A 25,641-nucleotide genomic window follows, 5' to 3' on the forward strand; every position below is an offset into this window, starting at 1 on the left:
CCAGGAAGGAGCCAGTAGCATCTCCCAGTCTCACGCAGCCTGCTCCTTCCTGGACTTGAAGCCTAGCCGCGAGGCAAGTCTGGGCAAGGCTCGCCCAGGGCAGAGCAGCCTCACGCCAGCAACTCTGCCAGATCGGGCCTCTGAGCAGAGCTGGAGCACGGCCGCACTGGAGGGGCACTCGGCTCCGCCAAAGTATTGATTGCAGCCGCACGCAGCTGTGCTGCCTCCTCTTCTCCCGAGGAGTCTCGCTTCCCGCATGCTGTAAACTAGGCTTCCCGGCGGGGCCCCCTGCGCCTCCCACAGGTCTTGGCTCAGGAGCTGCTTCCCTGAGCTGGGGCTGTGGACAGGAGCCCAGACACGCAGGGGCAGGCCCCAACCACCTGCACACGTGTCTGCTGGGGAGGAGAGCACTAGGGAAATGACGTCTGTCAGGCACCTTCTGCGCGCTCACCGACTCGGCGCCGCGTGTGTGGGGCTGCAGACCCCAGCCAGGGGCCCTGTGAGCCTTGTGCTCTCCGTGCTGTGCTGAGTCTGGGCGGTCAAGCAACTGCAAGAGGAAACTTGCAGTTGCCCTCCCTTTGCCTCTAATAGAGCCCTCACTGCTGGAGCGCTTGGCAGTGTGCAACACACTGGCAACTAAGCCGTACACAAGAACGCCTGGGGACTAGGTTCAAAGGCAATGCAGGAGTGGAGCTGAGGCCAGGAAGGTGCCAGTAGCATCTCCCAGTCTCGCGCAGCCCGCTCCTTTCTGGACAGGAAGCCTACGCGAGGCATGTCTGGGCAAGGCTCGCCCAGGGCAGGGCAGACTCACGCCAGCAACTTTGCCAGATCGGGCCTCTGAGTAGTGCTGGAGCTCTGCCGTACTGGAAGCTCAGTCGGCTCCGCCCAATCAGTGAATGCAGCCGCACGCAGCCGGGCTGCCTTCTCTTCTCCCGAGGAGGCTCGCTTCCCGCATGCTGTAAACTAGGCTTCCAGGCGAGGCCCCCCGCGCCTCCCACATGTCTTGGCTCAGGAGCTGCTTCCCTGAGCTGGGGCTGTGGACTGGAGCCCAGACACGCAGGAGCAGGCCCCAACCACCTACACACGTCTCTGCTGGGGAGGAGAGCACTAGGGAAATGACGTCTGTCAGGCACCTTCTGGGCGCTAACTGATTTAGCCTCCGCGTGTGTGGGACTGCAGACCCCAGCCAGGGGCCCTGTGAGCCTTGTGCTTTCCGTGCTGTGCTGAGTCTGGGCGGTCAAGCAAACGCAAGAGGCGACTTGCAGTAGCCCTCCATTAGCCTCTGATAGAGCCCTCACTGCTGGAGCGCTTGGCAGTATGCAACCCACCGACAACTAAGCCCTCCACAAGAACGCCTGGGGACTAGGTGCAAAGGCAAGGCAGGAGTGGAGCTGAGGCGAGGAAGGCGCCAGCAGCATCTCCCAGTCTCGCGCAGCCCGCTCCTTCCTGGACTGGAAGCCTAGCCGCGAGGCAACTCTGGGCAAGGCTCGCCCAGGAAAGAGCAGCCTAACTCAAGCAACTCTGCCAGATCTGGACTCTGAGCAGAGCTGGAGCTCTGCCGTATTGGAGGCGCACTCGGCTCCGCCAAAGCAGTGAATGCAGCCGCACACAGCAGGGCTGCCTTCTCTTCTCCCGAGGAGGCTGGCTTCCCGTATGCTGTAAACTAGGCTGCCAGGAGGGGCCCCCTGCGCCTCCCACATGTCTTGGCTCAGGAGCTGCTTCCCTGAGCTGGGGCTGTGGACTGGAGCCCAGACATGCAGGGTCAGGCCCCAACCACCTACACACGTCTCTGCTGGGGAGGAGAGCACTAGGGAAATGACGTCTGTCAGGCACCTTCTGGGCGCTCCCGGAGTTCACCTCCGGTGTGTGGGGCTGCAGACCCCAGCCAGTGGCCCTGTGAGCCTTGTGCTCTCCGTGCTGTGCTGAGTCTGGGCGGTCAAGCAACCGCTGGAGGAGCCCTGCAGTTGCCCTCCCATTGCCTCTAATAGAGCCCTCACTGCTGGAGCGCTTGGCAGTGTGCAACCCACAGGCAACTAAGCCCTCCACAGGAACGCCTGGGGACTAGGTGCAAAGGCAAGGCAGGAGTGGAGCTGAGGCCAGGAAGGCGCCAGTAGCATCTCCCAGTCTCGCGCAGCCTGCTCCTTCCTGGACTGGAAGCCTACCGCGAGGCAAGTCTGGGCAAGGCTCGCCCAGGGCAGAGCAGCCTCAGGCCAGCAACTCTGCCAGATCGGGACTCTGAGCAGAGGTGGAGCTCTCTCGTACTGGAGGCGCACTCGGCTCCGCCCAAGCAGTGATTGCAGCCGCACGCATCTGGGCTGCCTCCTCTTCTCCCAAGGAGGCTCGCTTCCCGCATGCTGTGCACTAGGCTTCCAGGCGGGGGCGCCCCACGCCTCCTACAGGTCTTGGCTGAGGAGCTGCTTCCCTGAGCTGGGGCTGTGGACGGGAGCCCAGACACGCAGGGGCAGGTCCAAACCACCTGCACACGTCTCTGCTGGGGAGGAGAGCACTAGGGAAATGACGTTTGTCAGGCACCTTCTGGGCGCTCCCGAAGTTCGCCTCTGGTGTGTGGGGCTGCAGACCCCAGCCAGGGGCCCTATGAGCCTTGTGCTTTCCGTGCTGTACTGAGTCTGGGCGGTCAAGCAAACGCAAGAGGCGACTTGCAGTAGCCCTCCCTTTGCCTCTGATAGAGCCCTCACTGCTGGAGCGCTTGGCAGTGTGCAACCCACCGGCAACTAAGCCCTCCACAAGAACGCCTGGGGACTAGGTGCAAATGCAAGGCAGGAGTGGAGCTGAGGCCAGGAAGGCGCCAGTAGCATCTCCCAGTCTCGTGCAGCCCGCTCCTTTCTGGACTGGAAGCCTAACGCGAGGCAAGTCTGGGCAAGGCTCGCCCAGGGCACAGGAGGCTCACGCCAGCAACTATGAGAGATCGGTCCTTTGAGCAGAGCTGGAGCTCTGCCGTACTGGAGGGGCACTCGTCTCCGCCAAAGTACGGATTGCATCCGCACGCAGCTGGGCTACCTTCTCTTGTACTGAGGAGGCTCGCTTCCGGCATGCTGTAAACTAGGCTTCCCGGCGGGGGCGCCCCGCGCCTACTACAGGTCTTAGCTGAGGAGCTGCTTCCCTGAGCTGCGGCTGTGGAAGGGAGTCCAGACACTCAACGGCAGACCCCAACCACCTGCACACGTCTCTGCTGGGGAGGAGAGCACTAGGGAAATGACGTCTGTCAGGCACCTTCTGGGCGCTCCCGAAGTTCGCCTCTGGTGTGTGGGGCTGCAGACCCCAGCCAGGGGCCCTGTGAGCCTTGTGCTTTCCGTGCTGTGCTGTCTGGGCGGTCAAGCAGCCGCTGGAGGAGCCCTGCAGTTGCCCTCCCATTGCCTCTAATAGAGCCCTCACTGCTGGAGCGCTTGGCAGTGTGCAACCCACTGGCAACTAAGCCCTCCACAAGAACGCCTGGGGACTAGCTGCAAAGGCAAGGCAGGAGTGGAGCTGAGGCCAGGAAGGCGCCAGTAGCATCTCCCAGTCTCGCACAGCCCGCTCCTTTCTGGAGAGGCAGCCTACGCGAGGCAAGTCTGGGCAAGGCTCGCCCAGGGCAGAGCAGCCTCACGCCAGCAACTCTGCCAGATCGGGCCTCTGAGCAGTGCTGGAGCTCTGCCGTACTGGAAGCGCACTCGGCTCCGCCCAAGCAATGAATGCAGCCGCACGCAGTCGGGCTGCCTTCTCTTCTCCCGAGGAGGCTGGCTTCCCGCGTGCTGTAAACTGGGCTTCCAGGCGAGGCCCCACGCGCCTCCCAAAGTTCTTGACTCAGGAGCTGCTTCCCTGAGCTGGGGCTGTGGACGGGAGCCCAGACACGCAGGGGCAGGCCCCAAACACCTGCACACGTCTCTGCTGGGGAGGAGAGCACTAGGGAAATGACGTCTGTCAGGCACCTTCTGCGCGCTCACCGACTCGGCATCCGCGTGTGTGGGGCTGCAGACCTCAGCCAGGGGCCCTGTGAGCCTTGTGCTCTCCGTGCTGTGCTGAGCCGGGCGGTCAAGCAGCCGCTGGAGGAGCCCTGCAGTTGCCCTCCCATTGCCTCTAATAGAGCCCTCACTGCTGGAGCGCTTGGCAGTGTGCAACCCACCGGCAACTAAGCCCTCCACAGGAACGCCTGTGAACTAGGTGCAAAGGCAAGGCAGGAGTGGAGCTGAGGCCAGGAAGGCGCCATCAGCATCTCCCAGTCGCGCGCAGCCAGCTCCTTCCTGAACTGGAAGCCTATGTGCGAGGCAAGTCTGGGAAAGGCTCGCCCAGGACAGAGCAGCCTAACGCAAGCAACTCTGCCAGATCCGGACTCTGAGCAGAGCTGGAGCTCTGCCGTACTGGAGGCGCACTCGGCTCCGCCAAAGCAGTGAATGCAGCCGCACAGAGCAGGCCTGCCTTCTCTTCTCCCGAGGAGGCTGGCTTCCCGCATGCTGTAAACTAGGCTTCCAGGAGGGGCCCCCTGCGCCTCCCACAGGTCTTGGCTCAGGAGATGCATCCCTGAGCTGGGGCTGTGGACTGGAGCCCAGACACGCAGGGGCAGGCCCCAACCACCTACACACGTCTCTGCTGGGGAGGAGAGCACTAGGGAAATGACGTCTGTCAGGCACCATCTAGGCGCTAACTGAGTTAGCCTCCGCGTGTGTGGGGCTGCAGACCCCAGCCAGGGGCCCTGTGAGCCTTGGGCTCTCCGTGCTGTGCTGAGTCTGGGCGGTCAAGCAACCGCTGGAGGAGCCCTGCAGTTGCCCTCCCATTGCCTCTAATAGAGCCCTCACTGCTGGAGCGCTTGGCAGTGTGCAACCCACCGGCAACTAAGCCCTCCACAAGAACGCCTGGGGACTAGGTGCAAAGGCAAGGCAGGAGTGGAGCTGAGGCCAGGAAGGCGCCAGTAGAATCTCCCAGTCTCGCGCAGCCCGCTCCTTTCTGGACAGGAAGCCTACGCGAGGCAAGTCTGGGCAAGGCTCGCCCAGGGCACAGGAGGCTCACGCCAGCAACTATGAGAGATCGGGCCTTTGAGCAGAGCTGGAGCTCTGCCGTACTGGAGGGGCACTCGGCTCCGCCAAAGTACTGATTGCATTCGCACGCAGCTGGGCTGCCTTCTCTTGTACTGAGGAGGCTCGCTTCCGGCATGCTGTAAATTAGGCTTCCCGGCGGGGGCGCCCCGCGCCTCCTACAGGTCTTAGCTGAGGAGCTGCTTCCCTGAGCTGGGGCTGTGGAAGGGAGTCCAGACACTCAAGGGCAGGCCCCAACCACCTGCACACGTCTCTGCTGGGGAGGAGAGCACTAGGGAAATGACGTCTGTCAGGCACATTCTGGGCGCTCATGAAGTCAGCCTCCGCATGTGTGCGGCTGCAGACCCGAGCCAGGGGCTCAGTGAGCCTTGTGCTTTCCGTGCTGTGCTGATTCTGGGCGGTCAAGCAAATGCAGGAAAAGCCCTGCAGTTGCCCTCCCATTGCCTCTAATAGAGCCCTCACTGCTGGAGCGCTTGGCAGTGTGCAACCCACCGGCAACTAAGCCCTCCACTAGAACGCCTGGGGACTAGGTGCAAAGGCAAGGCAGGAGTGGAGCTGAGGCCAGGAAGGCGCCAGTAGCATCTCCCAATCTCACGCAGCCCGCTCCTTTCTGGACTGGAAGCCTAACGTGCGGCAAGTCTGGGCAAGTCTCGCCCAGGGCAGAGCAGCCTCACGCCAGCAACTTTGACAGATCGGGCCTCTGTGCAGAGCTGGAGCTCTGCCGTAATGGAGGGGCACTCGGCTCCGCCAAAGCAGTGATTGCAGCCGCACGCAGCTGGGCTGGCTCCCCTTCTTCCAAGGAGGCTCGCTTCCCGCTTGCTGTAAACTAGGCTTCCAGGCGGGGCCCCCTGCGCCTCCCACAGGTCTTGGCTTAGGAGCGGCTTCCCTGAGCTGGGGCTGTGGACGGGAGCCCAGACACCCAGGGGCAGGCCCCAACCACCTGCACACGTCTCTGCTGGGGAGGAGAGCACTAGGGAAATGACGTCTGCAAGCACTTTCTGGGCGCTCACTGAGTCAGCCTCCGCGTGTGTGGGGCTGCAGACCCCAGCCAGGGGCCCTGTGAGCCTTGGGCTCTCCGTGCTGTGCTGTCCGGGTGGTCAAGCAACCGCTGGAGGAGCCCTGCAGTTGCCCTCCCTTTGCCTCTAATAGAGCCCTCCCTGCTGGAGCGCTTGGCAGTGTGCAACCCACCGGCAACTAAGCCCTCCACAGGAACGCCTGGGGACTAGGTGCAAAGGCAAGGCAGGAGTGCAGCTGACGCCAGGAAGGCGCCAGCAGCATCTCCCAGTCTCGCGCAGCCCGTTCCTTCCTGGACTGGAAGCCTATGTGCGAGGCAAGTCTGGGCAAGGCTCACCGAGGACAGAGCAGCCTAACGCCAGCAACTATGCGAGATTCGGACTCTGAGCAGAGCTGGAGCTCTGCCGTACTGGAGGCGCACTCGGCTCCGCCAAAGCAGTGAATGCAGCCGCACGCAGCCAGGCTGCCTTCTCTTCTCCCGAGGAGGCTCGCTTCCCACATGCTGTAAACTAGGCTTCCAGGCGGGGCCCCCTGCGCCTCCTACAGGTCTTAGCTGAGGAGCTGCTTCCCTGAGCTGGGGCTGTGGAAGGGAGTCCAGACACTCAAGGGCAGGCCCCAACCACCTGCACACGTCTCTGCTGGAGAGGAGAGCACTAGGGAAATGACGTCTGTCAGGCACCTTCTGGGCGCTCCCGGAGTTCACCTCCGGTGTGTGGGGCTGCAGACCCCAGCCAGGGGCCCTGTGAGCCTTGTGCTCTCCGTGCTGTGCTGAGTCTGGGCGGTCAAGCAACCGCTGGAGGAGCCCTGCAGTTGCCCTCCCATTGCCTCTAATAGAGCCCACACTGCTGGAGCGTTTGGCAGTGTGCAACCGACCGGCAACTAAGCCCTCCACAAGAACGCCTGGGGACTAGGTGCAAAGGCAAGGCAGGAGTGGAGCTGAGGCCAGGAAGGCGCCAGTAGCATCTCCCAGTCTCACGCAGCCCGCTCCTTTCTGGACTGGAAGCTTAACGTGAGGCAAGTCTGGGCAAGGCTCGCCCAGGGCAGAGCAGCCTCACGCCAGCAACTCTGCCAGATCGGGCCTCTGAGCAGAGCTGGAGCTCTTCCGTACTGGAGGGGCACTCGGCACCGCCAAAGCAGTGATTGCTGCCGCACGCAGCTGGGCTGCCTCCCCTTCTCTCAAGGAGGCTCGCTTCCTGCATGCTGTAAACTGGGCTTCCAGGCGGGGCCCCGTGCGCCTCCCACAGGTCTTGGCTGAGAAGCTGCTTCCCTGAGGTGGGGCTGTGCACGGGAGCCCAGACACGCAGGGACAGACCCCAACCACCTGCACATGTCTCTGCTGGGGAGGAGAGCACTAGGGAAATGACGTCTGTCAGGCACCTTCTGGGCGCTCCCGGAGTTCGCCTCCAGTGTGTGGGGCTGCAGACCCCAGCCAGGGGTCCTGTGAGACTTGTGCTCTCTGTGCTGTGTGAGTCTGGGCGGTCAAGCAACCGCTGGAGGAGCCCTGCAGTTGCCCTGCCATTGCCTCTAATAGAGCCCTCACTGCTGGAGCGCTTGGCAGTGTGCAACCCACCGGCAACTAAGCCCTCCACTAGAACGCCTGGGGACTAGGTGCAAAGGCAAGGCAGGAGTGGAGCTGAGGCCAGGAAGGCGCCAGTAGCATCTCCCAATCTCACGCAGCCCGCTCCTTTCTGGACTGGAAGCCTAACGTGCGGCAAGTCTGGGCAAGTCTCACCCAGGGCAGAGCAGCCTCATGCCAGCAACTTTGACAGATCGGGCCTCTGAGCAGAGCTGGAGCTCTGCCGTAATGGAGGGGCACTCGGCTCCGCCAAAGCAGTGATTGCAGCCGCACGCAGCTGGGCTGGCTCCCCTTCTTCCAAGGAGGCTCGCTTCCCGCTTGCTGTAAACTAGGCTTCCAGGCGGGGCCCCCTGCGCCTCCCACAGGTCTTGGCTCAGGAGCTGCTTCCCTGAGCTGGGGCTGTGGACAGGAGCCCAGACACGCAGGGGCAGGCCCCAACCACCTGCACACGTCTCTGCTGGGGAGGAGAGCACTAGGGAAATGACGTCTGTCAGGCACCTTCTGGGCGCTCACCGAGTCAGCCTCCACGTGTTTGGGGCTGCAGACCCCAGCCAGTGGCCCTGTGAGCCTTGTGCTCTCCGTGATGTGCTAAGTCTGGGCGGTCAAGCAACCGCTGGAGGAGCCCTGCAGTTGCCCTCCCATTGCTTCTAATAGAGCCCTCACTGCTGGAGCGCTTGGCAGTGTGCAACCCACCGGCAACTAAGCCCTCCACAAGATCGCCTGGGGACTAGGTGCAAAGGCAAGGCAGGAGTGGAGCTGAGGCCAGGAAGGCGCCAGTAGCATCTCCCAGTCTCGCGCAGCCCGCTCCTTTCTGGACTGGAAGCCTAACGCGAGGCAAGTCTGGGAAGGCTCGCCCAGGGCACAGGAGGCTCACGCTAGCAACTATGAGAGATCGGGCCTTTGAGCAGAGCTGGAGCTCTGCCGTGCTGTAGGGGCACTCGGCTGCGCCAAAGTACTGATTGCATCCGCACGCAGCTGGGCTGCCTTCTCTTGTACTGAGGAGGCTCGCTTCCGGCATGCTGTAAACTAGGCTTCCCGGCGGGGGCGCCCCGCGCCTCCTAGAGGTCTCAGCTGAGGAGCTGCTTCCCTGAGCTGGGGCTGTGGACGGGAGTCCAGACACTCAAGGGCAGGCCCCAACCACCTGCACACGTCTCTGCTGGGGAGGAGAGCACTAGGGAAATGACGTCTGTCAGGCACTTTCTGGGCGCTCACCGAGTCAGCCTCCACGTGTGTGGGGCTTCAGACCCCAGCCAGGTGCCCTGTGAGCCTTGTGCTTTCCGTGCTGTGCTGATCCTGGGCGGTCAAGCAAACGAAAGAGGCGACTTGCAGTAGCCCTCCCTTTGCCTCTGATAGAGCCCTCACTGCTGGAGCGCTTGGCAGTGTGCAACCCACCGGCAACTAATCCCTCCACAAGAACGCCTGGGGACTAGGTGCAAAGGCAAGGCAGGAGTGGAGCTGAGGCCAGGAAGGCGCCAGTAGCATCTCCCAGTCTCGCGCAGCCCGCTCCTTTCTGGACTGGAAGCCTAACGCGAGGCAAGTCTGGGAAGGCTTGCCCAGGGCACAGGAGGCTCACGCCAGCAACTATGAGAGATCGGGCCTTTGAGCAGAGCTGGAGCTCTGCCGTGCTGGAGGGGCACTCGGCTCCGCCAAAGTACTGATTGCATCCGCACGCAGCTGGGCTGCCTTCTCTTGTACTGAGGAGGCTCGCTTCCGGCATGCTGTAAACTAGGCTTCCCGGCGGGGGCGCCCCGCGCCTCCTAGAGGTCTTAGCTGAGGAGCTGCTTCCCTGAGTTGGGGCTGTGGAAGGGAGTCCAGACACTCAAGGGCAGGCCCCAACCACCTGCACACGTCTCTGCTGGGGAGGAGAGCACTAGGAAAATGACGTCTGTCTGGCACCTTCTGGGCGCTCCCGGAATTCACCTCCGGTGTGTGGGGCTGCAGACCCCAGCCAGGGGCCCTGTGAGCCTTGGGCTCTCCGTTCTGTGCTATCTGGGCGGTCAAGCAACCGCTGGAGGAGCCCTGCAGTTGCCCTCCCATTGCCTCTAATAGAGCCCTCACTGCTGGAGCGCTTGGCAGTGTGCAACCCACCAGCAACTAAGCCCTCCACAAGAACGCCTGCGGACTAGGTGCAAAGGCAAGGCAGGAGTGGAGCTGAGGCCAGGAAGGTGCCAGTAGCATCTCCCAGTCTCACGCAGCCTGCTCCTTCCTGGACTGGAAGCCTAGCCGCGAGGCAGTTCTGGGCAAGGCTCGCCCAGGGCAGAGCAGCCTCACGCCAGCAACTGTGCCAGATCGGGCCTCTGAGCAGAGCTGGAGCACTGCCGTACTGGAGGGGCACTCGGCTCCGCCAAAGTATTGATTGCAGCCGCACGCAGCTGGGCTGGCTCCTCTTCTCCCGAGGAGTCTCGCTTCCCGCCTGCTGTAAACTAGGCTTCGAGGCGGGGCCCCCTGCGCCTCCCACATGTCTTGGCTCAGGAGCTGCTTCCCTGAGCTGGGGCTGTGGACAGGAGCCCAGACACGCAGGGGCAGGTCCCAACCACCTGCACACGTCTCTGCGGGGGAGGAGAGCACTAGGGAAATGACGTCTGTCAGGCACCTTCTGCGTGCTCACCGACTCGCCCTCCGCGTGTGCGGGGCTGCAGACCCCAGCCAGGGGCCTTGTGAGCCTTGTGCTCTCCGTGCTGTGCTGAGTCTGGGCGGTCAAGCAGCCGCTGGAGGAGCCCTGCAGTTGCCCTCCCATTGCCTCTAATAGAGCCCTCACTGCTGGAGCGCTTGGCAGTGTGCAACCCACCGGCAACTAAGCCCTCCACAGGAACGCCTGGGAACTAGGTGCAAAGGCAAGGCAGGAGTGGAGCTGAGGCCAGGAAGGCGCCAGCAGCCTCTCCCAGTCTCGCGCAGCCCGCTCCTTCCTGGACTGGAAGCCTATGTGCGTGGCAAGTCTGAGCAAGGCTCGCCCAAGACAGAGCCGCCTAACGCAAGCGACTCTGACAGATCCGGACTCTGAGCAGAGCTGGAGCTCTGCCGTACTGGAGGCGCACTCGGCTCCGCCAAAGCAGTGAATGCAGCCGCACACAGCAGGGCTGCCTTCTCTTCTCCCGAGGAGGCTGGCTTCCCACATGCTGCATACTAGGCTTCCAGGAGGGGCCCCCTGCACCTCTCACAGGTCTTGGCTCAGGAGCTGCTTCCCTGAGCTGGGGCTGTGGACTGGAGCCCAGACACGCAGGGGCAGGCCCCAACGACCTACACACGTCTCTGCTGGGGAGGAGATCACTAGGGAAATGACGTCTGTCAGGCACCTTCTGGGCGCTAACTGAGTTAGCCTCCGCGTGTGTGGGGCTGCAGACCCCAGCCAGGGGCCCTGTGAGCCTTGTGCTCTCCGTGCTGTGCTGAGTCTGGGCGGTCAAGCAACCGCTGGAGGAGCCCTGCAGTTGCCCTGCCATTGCCTCTAATAGAGCCCTCACTGCTGGAGCGCTTGGCAGTGTGCAACACACCGGGAACTAAGTCGTCCACAAGAACGCCTGGGGACTAGGTGCAAAGGCAAGGCAGGAGTGGAGCTGAGGCCAGGAAGGGGCCAGTAGCATCTCCCAGTCTCGCGCAGCCAGCTCCTTTCTGGACAGGAAGCCTACGCGAGGCAAGTCTGGGCAAGGCTCGCCCAGGGCATAGCAGCCTCACGCCAGCAACTCTGCCAGATCGGGCCTCTGAGCAGTGCTGGAGCTCTGCCGTACTAGAAGCGCACTCGGCTCCGCCCAAGCAGTGAATGTAGCCGCACGCAGCCGGGCTGCCTTCTCTTCTCCCGAGGAGGCTCGCTTCCCGCATGCTGTAAACTAGGCTTCCAGGCGAGGCCCCCAGCGCCTCCCAAAGGTCTTGACTCAGGAGCTGCTTCCCTGAGCTGGGGCTGTGGACGAGAGCCCAGACACGCAGGGGCAGGCCCCAACCACCTGCACACGTCTCTGCTGGGAAGGAGAGTACTAGGGAAATGATGTCTCTCAGGCACCTTCTGGGCTCTCCCGGAGTTCACCTCCGGAGTGTGGGGCTGCAGACCCCAGCCAGGGGCCCTGTGAGCCTTTTGCTCTCCGTGCTGTGCTGAGTCTGGGCTGTCAAGGAACCGCTGGAGGAGCCCTGCATTTGCCCTCCCATTTCCTCTAATAGAGCCCTCACTGCTGGAGCGCTTGGCAGTGTGCAACCCACCGGCAACTAAGCCCTCCACAAGAACGCCTGGGGACTAGCTGCAAATGCAAGGCAGGAGTGGAGCTGAGGCCAGGATGGCGCCAGTAGCATCTCCCAATCTCACGCAGCCCGCTCCTTTCTGGACAGGAAGCCTACGCGAGGCAAGTCTGGGCAAGGCTCGCCCAGGGCACAGGAGGCTCACGCTAGCAACTATGAGAGATCGGACCTTTGAGCTGAGCTGGAGCTCTGCCGTACTGGAGGGGCACTCGGCTCCGCCAAAGTACTGATTGCATTCGCACGCATTTGGGCTGCCTTCTCTTGTACTGAGGAGGCTCGCTTCCGGCATGCTGTAAACTAGGCTTCCCGGCGGGGGCGCCCGCGCCTCCTACAGGTCTTAGCTGAGGAGCTGCTTCCTGAGCTGGGGCTGTGGAAGGGAGTCCAGACACTCAAGGGCAGGCCCCAACCACCTGCACACGTCACTGCTGGGGAGGAGAGCACTAGGAAAATGACGTATGTCGGGCACCTTCTGGGCGCTCCCGGAATTCTCTTCCGGTGTGTGGGGCTGCAGACCCCAGCCAGGGGCCCTGTGATCCTTGGGCTCTCCGTGCTGTGCTGTCTGGGCGGTCAAGCAACCGCTGGAGGAGCCCTGCAGTTGCCCTCCCATTGCCTCTAATAGAGCCCTCCCTGCTGGAGCGCTTGGCAGTGTGCAACCCACCGGCAACTAAGCCCTCCACAAGAACGCCTGGGGACTAGGTGCAAAGGCAAGGCAGGAGTGGAGCTGAGGCCAGGAAGGCGCCAGTAGCATCTCCCAGTCTCACGCAGCCTGCTCCTTCCTGGACTGGAAGCCTAGCCACGAGGCAAGTCTGGGCAAGGCTCGCCCAGGGCAGAGCAGCCTCACGCAAGCAACTCTGCCAGATCGGGCCTCTGAGCAGAGCTGGAGCACTGCCGTACTGGAGGGGCACTCGGCACCGCCAAAGTATTGATTGCAGCCGCACGCAGCTGGGCTGGCTCCTCTTCTCCCGAGGAGTCTCGCTTCCCGCATGCTGTAAACTAGGCTTCCAGGCGGGGCCCCCTGCGCCTCCCACAGGTCTTGGCTCAGGAGCGGCTTCCCTGAGCTGGGGCTGTGGACAAGAGCCCAGACACGCACGGGCAGGCCCCAACCACCTGCACACGTCTCTGCTGGGGAGGAGAGCACTAGGGAAATGACGTCTGTCAGGCACCTTCTGCGTGCTCACCGAGTCAGCCTCCGCGTGTGTGGGGCTGCAGACCCCAGCCAGGGGCCCTGTGAGCCTTGTGCTCTCCGTGCTGTGCTGAGTCTGGGCGGTCAAGCACCGCTGGAGGAGCCCTGCAGTTGCCCTCCCATTGCTTCTAATAGAGCCCTCACTGCTGGAGCGCTTGGCAGTGTGCAACCCACAGGCAACTAAGCCCTCCACAAGATCGCCTGGGGACTAGGTGCAAAGGCAAGGCAGGAGTGGAGCTGAGGCCAGGAAGGCGCCAGTAGCATCTCCCAGTCTCGCGCAGCCCACTCCTTTCTGGACTGGAAGCCTAAAGCGAGGCAAGTCTGGGAAGGCTCGCCCAGGGCCCAGGAGGCTCACGCTAGCAACTATGAGAGATCGGGCCTTTGAGCAGAGCTGGAGCTCTGCCGTGCTGGAGGGGCACTCGGCTCCGCCAAAGTACTGATTGCATCCGCACGCAGCTGGGCTGCCTTCTCTTGTACTGAGGAGGCTCGCTTCCGGCATGCTGTAAACTAGGCTTCCCGGCGGGGGCGCCCCGCGCCTCCTAGAGGTCTTAGCTGAGGAGCTGCTTCCCTGAGCTGGGGCTCTGGAAGGGAGTCCAGACACTCAAGGGCAGGCCCCAACCACCTGCACACGTCTCTGCTGGGGAGGAGTGCACTAGGAAAATGAAGTCTGTCTGGCACCTTCTCGGCGCTCCCGGAATTCACCTCCTGTGTGTGGGGCTGCAGACCCCAGCCAGGGGCCCTGTGAGCCTTGGGCTCTCCGTTCTGTGCTATCTGGGCGGTCAAGCAACCGCTGGAGGAGCCCTGCAGTTGCCCTCCCATTGCCTCTAATAGAGCCCTCACTGCTGGAGCGCTTGGCAGTGTGCAACACACCGGCAAATAAGCCGTCCACAAGAACGCCTGGGGACTAGGTGCAAAGGCAAGGCAGGAGTGGAGCTGAGGCCAGGAAGGCGCCAGTAGCATCTCCCAGTCTCGCGCAGCCCGCTCCTTTCTGGACAGGAAGCCTACGCGAGGCAAGTCTGGGTAAGGCTCGCCCAGGGCAGAGCAGCCTCACGCCAGCAACTCTGCCAGATCGGGCCTTTGAGCAGAGCTGGAGCTCTGCCGTACTGGAGGCGCACTCTGCTCCGCCAAAGCAGTGAATGCAGCCACACGCAGCAGGGCTGCCTTCTCTTCTCCCGAGTAGGCTCGCTTCCTGCATGCTGTAAACTAGGCTTCCAGGCAGGGCCCCCTGTGCCTCCCACAGGTCTTGGCTCAGGAGCTGCTTCCCTGAGCTGGGGCTGTGGACGGGAGCCCAGACACGCAGGGGCAGGCCCCAAGCACCTGCACACGTCTCTGCTGGGGAGAAGAGCACTAGCGAAATGACGTCTGTCAGGCACCTTCTGGGCGCTCACTGAGTCAGTTTCCGCGTGTGTGGGGCTGCAGATCCCAACCAGGGGCCCTGTGAGCCTTGGGCTCTCCGTGCTGTGCAGAGTCTGGGGGGTCAAGCAACCGCAAGAGGAAACTTGCAGTTGCCCTCCCTTTGCCTCTAATAGAGCCCTCACTGCTGGAGCGCTTGGCAGTGTGCAACACACCGGCAACTAAGCCGTCCACAAGAACGCCTGGGGACTAGGTGCAAAGGCAAGGCAGTAGTGGAGCTGAGGCCAGGAAGGCGCCACTAGCATCTCCCAGTCTCGCGCAGCCCGCTCCTTTCTGGACAGGAAGCCTACGCGAGGCAAGTCTGGGCAAGGCTCGCCCAGGGCAGAGCAGCCTCACGCCAGCAACTCTGCCAGATCGGGCCTCTGAGCAGTGCTGGAGCTCTGCCGTACTAGAAGCGCACTCGGCTCTGCCCAAGCAGTGAATGCAGCCACACGCAGCCGGGCTGCCTTCTCTTCTCCCGAGGAGGCTCGCTTCCCGCATGCTGTAAACTAAGCTTCCAGGCGAGGCCCCCCGCCCCTCCCAAAGGTCTTGACTCAGGAGCTGCTTCCCTGAGCTGGGGCTGTGGACGGGAGCCCAGACACGCAGGGGCAGGCCCCAACCACCTGCACACGTCTCTGCTGGGAAGGAGAGTACTAGGGAAATGATGTCTCTCAGGCACCTTCTGGGCTCTCCCGGAGTTCACCTCCGGAGTGTGGGGCTGCAGACGCCAGCCAGGGGCCCTGTGAGCCTTTTGCTCTCCGTGCTGTGCTGAGTCTGGGCTGTCAAGGAACCGCTGGAGGAGCCCTGCATTTGCCCTCCCATTGCCTCTAATAGAGCCCTCACTGCTGGAGGGCTAGGCAGTGTGCAACCCACCGGCAACTAAGCCCTCCACAAGAACGCCTGGGGACTAGCTGCAAATGCAAGGCAGGAGTGGAGCTGAGGCCAGGATGGCGCCAGTAGCATCTCCCAATCTCGCGCAGCACGCTCCTTTCTGGACAGGAAGCCTACGCGAGGCAAGTCTGGGCAAGGCTCGCCCAGGGCACAGGAGGCTCACGCCAGCAACTATGAGAGATCGGACCTTTGACCTGAGCTGGAGCTCTGCCGTACTGGAGGGGCACTCGGCTCCGCCAAAGTACTGATTGCATTCGCACGCAGCTGGGCTGCCTTCTCTTGTACTGAGGAGGCTCGCTTCCGGCATGCTGTAAACTAGGCTTCCCGGCGGGGGCGCCCCGCGCCTCCTACAGGTCTTAGCTGAGGAGCTGCTTCCCTGAGCTGGGGCTGTGGAAGGGAGTCCAGACACTCAAGGGCAGGCCCCAACCACCTGCACACGTCTCTGCTGGGGAGGAGAGCACTAGGAAATTGACGTCTGTCTGGCACCTTCTGGGCGCTCCCGGAATTCCCTTCCGGAGTGTGGGGCTGCAGACCCCAGCCAGGGGCCCTGTGATCCTTGGGCTCTCCGTGCTGTGCTGTCTGGGCGGTCAAGCAACCGCTGGAGGAGCCCTGCTGTTGCCCTCCCATTGCCTCTAATAGAGCCCTCCCTGCTGGAGCGCTTGGCAGTGTGCAACCCACCGGCAACTGAGCCCTCCACAAGAACGCCTGGGGACTAGGTGCAAAGGCAAGGCAGGTGTGGAGCTGAGGCCAGAAAGGCGCCTGTAGCATCTCCCAGTCTCACGCGGCCTGCTCCTTCCTGGACTGGAAGCCTAGCCAAGAGGCAAGTCTGGGCAAGGCTCGCCCAGGGCAGAGCAGCCTCACGCAAGCAACTCTGCCAGATCGGGCCTCTGAGCAGAGCTGGAGCACTGCCGTACTGGAGGGGCACTCGGCTCCGCCAAAGTATTGATTGCAGCCGCACGCAGCTGGGCTGGCTCCTCTTCTCCCGAGGAGTCTCGCTTCCCGCATGCTGTAAACTAGGCTTCCAGGCGGGGCCCCCTGCGCCTCCCACAGGTCTTGGCTCAGGAGCTGCTTCCCTGAGCTGGGGCTGTGGACAGGAGCCCAGACACGCAGGGGCAGGCCCCAACCACCTGCACACGTCTCTGCTGGGGAAGAGAGCACTAGGGAAATGACGTCTGTCAGGCACCTTCTGCGTGCTCACCGAGTCAGCCTCCGCGTGTGTGGGGCTGCAGACCCCAGCCAGGGGCCCTGTGAGCCTTGTGCTCTCCGTGCTGTGCTGAGTCTGGGCGGTCAAGCAACCGCTGGAGGAGCCCTGCAGTTGCCCTCCCATTGCTTCTAATAGAGCCCTCACTGCTGGAGCGCTTGGCAGTGTGCAACCGACCAGCAACTAAGCCCTCCACAAGATCGCCTGCGGACTAGGTGCAAAGGCAAGGCAGGAGTGGAGCTGAGGCCAGGAAGGCGCCAGTAGCATCTCCCAGTCTCGCGCAGCCCGCTCCTTTCTGGACTGGAAGCCTAACGCGAGGCAAGTCTGGGAAGGCTCGCCCAGGGCACAGGAGGCTCACGGTAGCAAGTATGAGAGATCGGGCCTTTGAGCAGAGCTGGAGCTCTGCCGTGCTGGAGGGGCACTCGGCTCCGCCAAAGTACTGATTGCATCCGCACGCAGCTGGGCTGCCTTCTCTTGTACTGAGGAGGCTCGCTTCCGGCATGCTGTAAACTAGGCTTCCCGGCGGGGGCGCCCCGCGCCTCCTAGAGGTCTTAGCTGAGGAGCTGCTTCCCGGAGCTGGGGCTGTGGAAGGGAGTCCAGACACTCAAGGGCAGGCCCCAACCACCTGCACACGTCTCTGCTGGGGAGGAGAGCACTAGGAAAATGACGTCTGTCTGGCACCTTCTGGGCTATCCCGGAATTCACCTCCGGTGTGTGGGGCTGCAGACCCCAGCCAGGGGCCCTGTGAGCCTTGGGCTCTCCGTTCTGTGCTATCTGGGCGGTCAAGCAACCGCTGGAGGAGCCCTGCATTTGCCCTCCCATTGCCTCTAATAGAGCCCTCACTGCTGGAGCGCTTGGCAGTGTGCAACCCTCCGGCAACTAAGCCCTCCACAAGAACGCCTGGGGACTAGGTGCAAAGGCAAGGCAGGAGTGGAGCTGAGGCCAGGAAGGTGCCAGTAGCATCTTCCAGTCTCACGCAGCATGCTCCTTCCTGGACTGGAAGCCTAGCCGCGAGGCAGGTCTGGGCAAGGCTCGCCCAGGGCAGAGCAGCCTCACGCAAGCAACTCTGCCAGATCGGGCCTCTGAGCAGTGCTGGACCTCTGCCGTACTGGAAGCGCACTCGGCTCCGCCCAAGCAGTGAATGCAGCCGCACGCAGCCGGCCTGCCTTCTCTTCTCCCGAGGAGGCTCGCTTCCCGCATGCTGTGCACTAGGCTTCCAGGCGGGGGCGCCCCACGCCTCTTACAGGTCTTGGCTGTGGAGCTGCTTCCCTGAGCTGGGGCTGTGGACGGGAGCCCAGACACGCAGGGGCAGGTCCAAACCACCTGCACACCTCTCTGCTGGGGAGGAGAGCACTAGGGAAATGACGTCTGTCAGGCACCTTCTGGCGCTCCCGAAGTTCGCCTCTGGTGTGTGGGGCTGCAGACCCCAGCCAGGGGCCCTGTGATGCTTGTGCTTTCCGTGCTGTGCTGAGTCTGGGCGGTCAAGCAAACGCAAGAGTCGACTTGCAGTAGCCCTCCCTTTGCCTCTGATAGAGCCCTCTCTGCTGGAGCGCTTGGCAGTGTGCAACCCACCGGCAACTAAGCCCTCCACAAGAACGCCTGGGGACTAGGTGCAAAGGTAAGGCAGGGGTGGAGCTGAGGCCAGGAAGGCGCCAGTAACATCTCCCAGTCTCGCGCAGCCCGCTCCTTTCTGGACTGGAAGCCTAACGCGAGGCAAGTCTGGGCAAGGCTCGCCTAGGGCACAGGAGGCTCACGCCAGCAACTATGAGAGATCGGTCCTTTGAGCAGAGCTGGAGCTCTGCCGTACTGGAGGGGCACTCGGCTCCGCCAAAGTACTGATTGCATCTGCACGCAGCTGGTCTGCCTTCTCTTATACTGAGGAGGCTCGCTTCCGGCATGCAGTAAACTAGGCTTCCCAGCGGGGGCGCCCCGCGCCTCCTACAGGTCTTAGCTGAGGAGCTGCTTCCCTGAGCTGGGGCTGTGGAAGGGAGTCCAGACACTCAAGGGCAGGCCCCAACCACCTGCACACGTCTCTGCTGGGGAGGAGAGCACTAGGGAAATGACGTCTGTCAGGCACCTTCTGTGCGCTCACCGAATCGGCCTCCGCGTGTGTGGGGCTGCAGACCCCAGCCAGGGGCCCTGTGAGCCTTGTGCTCTCCGTGCTGTGCTGAGTCTGGGCGGTCAAGCAGCCGCTGGAGGAGCCCTTCAGTTGCCCTCCCATTGCCTCTAATAGAGCCCTCACTGCTGGAGCGCTTGGCAGTGTGCAACCCACCGGCAACTAAGCCCTCCACTGGAACGCCTGGGAACTAGGTGCAAAGGCAACGCAGGAGTGGAGCTGAGGCCAGGAAGGCGCCAGCAGCATCTCCCAGTCGCGCGCAGCCCGCTCCTTCCTGGACTGGAAGCCTATGTGCGAGGCAAGTCTGGGAAAGGCTCGCCCAGGAAAGAGCAGCCTAACTCAAGCAACTCTGCCAGATCCGGACTCTGAGCAGAGCTGGAGCTCTGCCGTATTGGAGGCGCACTCGGCTCCGCCAAAGCAGTGAATGCAGCCGCACACAGCAGGGCTGCCTTCTCTTCTCCCGAGGAGGCTGGCTTCCCGCATGCTGTAAACTAGGCTGCCAGGAGGGGCCCCATGCGCCTCCCACAGATCTTGGCTCAGGAGCTGCTTCCCTGAGCTGGGGCTGTGGACAGGAGCCCAGACACGCAGGGGCAGGCCCCAACCACCTGCACACGTCTCTGCTGGGGAGGAGAGCACTAGGGAAGTGACGTCTGTCAGGCACCTACTGCGCGCTCACCGACTCGGCCTCCGCGTGTGTGGGGCTGCAGACCCCAGCCAGGGGCCCTGTGAGCCTTGTGCTCTCCGTGCTGTGCTGAGTCTGGGCGGTCAAGCAGCCGCTGGAGGAGCCCTGCAGTTGCCCTCCCATTGCCTCTAATAGAGCCCTCACTGCTGGAGCGCTTGGCAGTGTGCAACCCACCGGCAAATAAGCCCTCCACAGGAACGCCTGGGAACTAGGTGCAAAGGCAAGGCAGGAGTGGAGCTGAGGCCAGGAAGGCGCCAGCAGCATCTCCCAGTCTCGCGCAGCCCGCTCCTTCCTGGACTGGAAGCCTATGTGCGAGGCAAGTCTGAGCAAGGCTCGCCCAGGACAGAGCAGCCTAACGCAAGCAACTCTGCCAGATCCGGACTCTGAGCAGAGCTGGAGCTCTGCCGTACTGGAGGCGCACTCGGCTCCGCCAAAGCAGTGAATGCAGCCGCACACAGCAGGGCTGCCTTCTCTTCTCCCGAGGAGGCTGGCTTCCCACATGCTGCAAACTAGGCTTCCAGGAGGGGCCCCCTGCGCCTCCCACAGGTCTTGGCTCAGGAGCTGCTTCCCTGAGCTGGGGCTGTGGACTGGAGCCCAGACACGCAGGGGCAGGCCCCAACGACCTACACATGTCTCTGCTGGGGAGGAGAGCACTAGGGAAATGACGTCTGTCAGGCACCTTCTGGGCGCTAACTGAGTTAGCCTCCGCGTGTGTGGGGCTGCAGACCCCAGCCAGGGGACCTGTGAGCCTTGTGCTCTCCGTGCTGTGCTGAGTCTGGGCGGTCAAGCAACCGCTGGAGGAGCCCTGCAGTTGCCCTCCCATTGCCTCTAATAGAGCCCTCACTGCTGGAGCGCTTGGCAGTGTGCAACCCACCGGCAACTAAGCCCTCCACAAGAACGCCTGGGGACTAGGTGCAAAGGCAAGGCAGGAGTGGAGCTGAGGCCAGGAAGGCGCCAGTAGCATCTCCCAGTCTCGCGCAGCCTGCTCCTTTCTGGACTGGAAGATTATGTGCGAGGCAAGTCTGGGCAAGGCTCGCCCAGGGCAGAGCAGCCTCACGCCAGCAACTCTGCCAGATCGGACTTCTGAGCAGTGCTGGAGCTCTGCCGTACTGGAAGCGCACTCGGCTCCGCCCAAGCAGTGGATGCAGTTGCACGCAGCCGGCCTGCCTTCTCTTCTCCTGAGGAGGCTCGCTTCCCGCATGCTGTAAACTAGGCTACCAGGCGGGGCCTCCTGCGCCTCCCACAGGTCCTGGCTCAGGAACTCCTTCCCTGAGCTGGGGCTGTGGACGGGAGCCCAGACACGCAGGGGCAGGCCCCAACCACCTGCACACGTCTCTGCAGGGGAGGAGAGAACTAGGCAAATGACGTCTTTCAGGCACCTTCTGGGCGCTCCCGGAGTTCGCCTCCGGTGTGTGGGGGTGCAGACCCCAGCCAGGGGCCCTGTGAGCCTTGTGCTTTCCGTGCTATGCTGAGTCTGGGCGGTCAAGCAAACGAAAGAGGCGACTTGCAGTAGCCCTCCCTCTGCCTCTGATAGAGCCCTCACTGCTGGAGCGCTTGGCAGTGTGCAACCCACCGGCAACTAAGCCCTCCACAAGAACGCCTGGGGACTAGGTATAAAGGCAAGGCAAGAGTGGAGCTGAGGCCAGGAAGGCGCCAGTAGCATCTCCCAGTCTCGCGCAGCCTGCTTCTTCCTGGACTGGAAGCCTAGCCGCGAGGCAAGTCTGGGCAAAGCTCGCCCTGGGCAGAGCAGCCTCACGCCAGCAACTCTGCCCGATAGGGCCTCTGAGCAGAGCTGGAGCTCTGCCGTACTGGAGGTGCACTCTGCTCCGCCAAAGCAGTGATTGCAGCCACAAGCAGCTGGGCTGGCTCCTCTTCTCCGAGCAGACGAGCTTCCTGCATGCTGTAAACTAGGCTTCCAGGCGGGGCCCCTTGCACCTCCCACAGGTCTTGGCTGAGGAGCTGCTTCCCTGAGGTGGGGCTGTGGACGGGTTCCCAGACACGCAGGGGCAGGCCCCAACCACCTGCACACGTCTCTGCTGTGGAGGAGAGCACTAGGGAAATGACGTCTGTTAGGCACCTTCTGGGCGGTCACCGAGTCAGCCTCCGCGTTTGTGGGGCTGCAGACCCCAGCCAGGGACCCTGTGAGCCTTGTGCTCTAAGTGCTGTGCTGAGTCTGGGCGGTCAAGCAACCGTAAGAACAGACTTACAGTTGCCCTCACTTTACCTCTAATAGAGCCCTCAAGCTGGAGCGCTTGGAAGTGTGCAACCCACCGGCAACTAAGCCCTCCACAAGAACGCCTGTGGACTAGGTGCAAAGGCAAGGCAGCAGTGGAGCTGAGGCTAGGAAGGCGCCAGTAGCATCTCCCTGTCTCGCGCAGCCCGCTCCTTTCTGGACTGGAAGCGGATCCTCGAGGCAAGTCTGGGCAAGGCTCGCCCAGGGCAGAGCAGCCTCACGCCAGCACTCTGCCAGATCGGGCCTCTGAGCAAAGCTGGAGCTCTGCCGTATTGGAGGCGCACTCGGCTCCACCAAAGCAGTGAATGCAGCCGCACGCAGCAGGGCTGCCTTCTCTTCTCCCGAGGAGGCTGGATTCCCGCATGCTGTAAACTAGGCTGCCAGGAGGGGCCCCCTGCGCCTCCCATATGTCTTGGCTCAGAAGCTGCTTCCCTGAGCTGGGGCTGTGGACTGGAGCCCAGACACGCAGGGGCAGGCCCCAACCACCTACACACGTCTCTGCTGGGGAGGAGAGCACTAGGGAAATGACGTCTGTCAGGCACATTCTGGGCGCTAACTGAGTTAGCCTCCGCGTGTGTGGGGCTGCAGACCCCAGCCAGGGGCCCTGTGAGCCTTGTGCTCTCCGTGCTGTGCTGAGTCTGGGCGGTCAAGCAACCGCTGGAGGTGCCCTGCAGTTGCCCTCCCATTGCCTCTAATAGAGCCCTCACTGCTGGAGCGCTTGGCAGTGTGCAACCCACCGGCAACGAAGCCCTCCACAAGAACGCCTTGGGACTAGGTGCAAAGGCAAGGCAGGAGTGGAGCTGAGGCCAGGAAGGTGCCAGTAGCATCTCCCAGTCTCGCGCCGCCCGCTTCTTTCTGGACTGGAAGCCTAGCCGCGAGGCAAGTCTGGGCAAGGCTCGCCCAGGGCAGAGCAGCCTCACGCCAGCACTCTGCCAGATCGGGCCTCTGAGCAGAGCTGGAGCTCTGCCGTACTGGAGGCACACTCGGCTCCGCCCAAGCAGTGATTGCAGCCCAACGCATCTGGGCTGCCTCCTCTTCTCATAGGAGGCTCGCTTCCCGCATGCTGTGCACTAGGCTTCCAGGCGGGGGCGCCCCGCGCCTCCTACAGGTCTTGGCTGAGGAGCTGCTTCCCTGAGCTGGGGCTGTGGACGGGAGCCCAGACACGCAGGGGCAGGCCCAAACCACCTGCACACGTCTCTGCTGGGGAGGAGAGCACTAGGGAAATGACGTCTGTCAGGCATCTTCTGGGCGCTCACCGAGTCAGCCTCCGCGTGTGTGGGGCTGCAGACCCCAGCCAGGGGCCCTGTGAGCCTTGTGCTCTCCGTGCTGTACTGAGTCTGGGCGGTCAAGCAAACGCAAGAGGCGACTTGCAGTAGCCCTCCATTAGCCTCTGATAGAACCCTCACTGCTGGAGCGCTTGGCAGTATGCAACCCACCGGCAACTAAGCCCTCCACAAGAACGCCTGGGGACTAGGTGCAAAGGCAAGGCAGGAGTGGAGCTGAGGCGAGGAAGGCGCCAGCAGCATCTCCCAGTCTCGCGCAGCCCGCTCCTTCCTGGACTGGAAGCCTAGCCGCGAGGCAACTCTGGGCAAGGCTCGCCCAGGAAAGAGCAGCCTCACGCAAGCAACTCTGCCAGATCGGGCCTCTGAGCAGAGCTGGAGCACTGCCGTACTGGAGGGGCACTCGGCACCGCCAAAGTATTGATTGCAGCCGCACGCAGCTGGGCTGGCTCCTCTTCTCCCGAGGAGTCTCGCTTCCCGCATGCTGTAAACTAGGCTTCCAGGCGGGGCCCCCTGCGCCTCCCACAGGTCTTGGCTCAGGAGCGGCTTCCCTGAGCTGGGGCTGTGGACAGGAGCCCAGACACGCACGGGCAGGCCCCAACCACCTGCACACGTCTCTGCTGGGGAGGAGAGCACTAGGGAAATGACGTCTGTCAGGCACCTTCTGCGTGCTCACCGAGTCAGCCTCCGCGTGTGTGGGGCTGCAGACCCCAGCCAGGGGCCCTGTGAGCCTTGTGCTCTCCGTGCTGTGCTGAGTGTGGGCGGTCAAGCACCGCTGGAGGAGCCCTGCAGTTGCCCTCCCATTGCTTCTAATAGAGCCCTCACTGCTGGAGCGCTTGGCAGTGTGCAACCCACAGGCAACTAAGCCCTCCACAAGATCGCCTGGGGACTAGGTGCAAAGGCAAGGCAGGAGTGGAGCTGAGGCCAGGAAGGCGCCAGTAGCATCTCACAGTCTCGCGCAGCCCACTCCTTTCTGGACTGGAAGCCTAAAGCGAGGCAAGTCTGGGAAGGCTCGCCCAGGGCCCAGGAGGCTCACGCTAGCAACTATGAGAGATCGGGCCTTTGAGCAGAGCTGGAGCTCTGCCGTGCTGGAGGGGCACTCGGCTCCGCCAAAGTACTGATTGCATCCGCACGCAGCTGGGCTGCCTTCTCTTGTACTGAGGAGGCTCGCTTCCGGCATGCTGTAAACTAGGCTTCCCGGCGGGGGCGCCCCGCGCCTCCTAGAGGTCTTAGCTGAGGAGCTGCTTCCCTGAGCTGGGGCTCTGGAAGGGAGTCCAGACACTCAAGGGCAGGCCCCAACCACCTGCACACGTCTCTGCTGGGGAGGAGAGCACTAGGAAAATGAAGTCTGTCTGGCAACTTCTGGGCGCTCCCGGAATTCACCTCCGGTGTGTGGGGCTGCAGACCCCAGCCAGGGGCCCTGTGAGCCTTGGGCTCTCCGTTCTGTGCTATCTGGGCGGTCAAGCAACCGCTGGAGGAGCCCTGCAGTTGCCCTCCCATTGCCTCTAATAGAGCCCTCACTGCTGGAGCGCTTGGCAGTGTGCAACACACCGGCAAATAAGCCGTCCACAAGAACGCCTGGGGACTAGGTGCAAAGGCAAGGCAGGAGTGGAGCTGAGGCCAGGAAGGCGCCAGTAGCATCTCCCAGTCTCGCGCAGCCCGCTCCTTTCTGGACAGGAAGCCTACGCGAGGCAAGTCTGGGTAAGGCTCGCCCAGGGCAGAGCAGCCTCACGCCAGCAACTCTGCCAGATCGGGCCTTTGAGCAGAGCTGGAGCTCTGCCGTACTGGAGGCGCACTCTGCTCCGCCAAAGCAGTGAATGCAGCCACACGCAGCAGGGCTGCCTTCTCTTCTCCCGAGTAGGCTCGCTTCCCGCATGCTGTAAACTAGGCTTCCAGGCAGGGCCCCCTGTGCCTCCCACAGGTCTTGGCTCAGGAGCTGCTTCCCTGAGCTGGGGCTGTGGACGGGAGCCCAGACACGCAGGGGCAGGCCCCAAGCACCTGCACACGTCTCTGCTGGGGAGAAGAGCACTAGCGAAATGACGTCTGTCAGGCACCTTCTGGGCGCTCACTGAGTCAGTTTCCGCGTGTGTGGGGCTGCAGATCCCAACCAGGGGCCCTGTGAGCCTTGGGCTCTCCGTGCTGTGCAGAGTCTGGGGGGTCAAGCAACCGCAAGAGGAAACTTGCAGTTGCCCTCCCTTTGCCTCTAATAGAGCCCTCACTGCTGGAGCGCTTGGCAGTGTGCAACACACCGGCAACTAAGCCGTCCACAAGAACGCCTGGGGACTAGGTGCAAAGGCAAGGCAGGAGTGGAGCTGAGGCCAGGAAGGCGCCACTAGCATCTCCCAGTCTCGCGCAGCCCGCTCCTTTCTGGACAGGAAGCCTACGCGAGGCAAGTCTGGGCAAGGCTCGCCCAGGGCAGAGCAGCCTCACGCCAGCAACTCTGCCAGATCGGGCCTCTGAGCAGTGCTGGAGCTCTGCCGTACTAGAAGCGCACTCGGCTCTGCCCAAGCAGTGAATGCAGCCACACGCAGCCGGGCTGCCTTCTCTTCTCCCGAGGAGGCTCGCTTCCCGCATGCTGTAAACTAAGCTTCCAGGCGAGGCCCCCCGCCCCTCCCAAAGGTCTTGACTCAGGAGCTGCTTCCCTGAGCTGGGGCTGTGGACGGGAGCCCAGACACGCAGGGGCAGGCCCCAACCACCTGCACACGTCTCTGTTGGGAAGGAGAGTACTAGGGAAATGATGTCTCTCAGGCACCTTCTGGGCTCTCCCGGAGTTCACCTCCGGAGTGTGGGGCTGCAGACGCCAGCCAGGGGCCCTGTGAGCCTTT

The sequence above is a fragment of the Capricornis sumatraensis genome, unplaced genomic scaffold, assembly GCF_032405125.1.
Source record: "Capricornis sumatraensis isolate serow.1 unplaced genomic scaffold, serow.2 scaffold10, whole genome shotgun sequence".
NCBI lineage: Eukaryota > Metazoa > Chordata > Mammalia > Artiodactyla > Bovidae > Capricornis > Capricornis sumatraensis.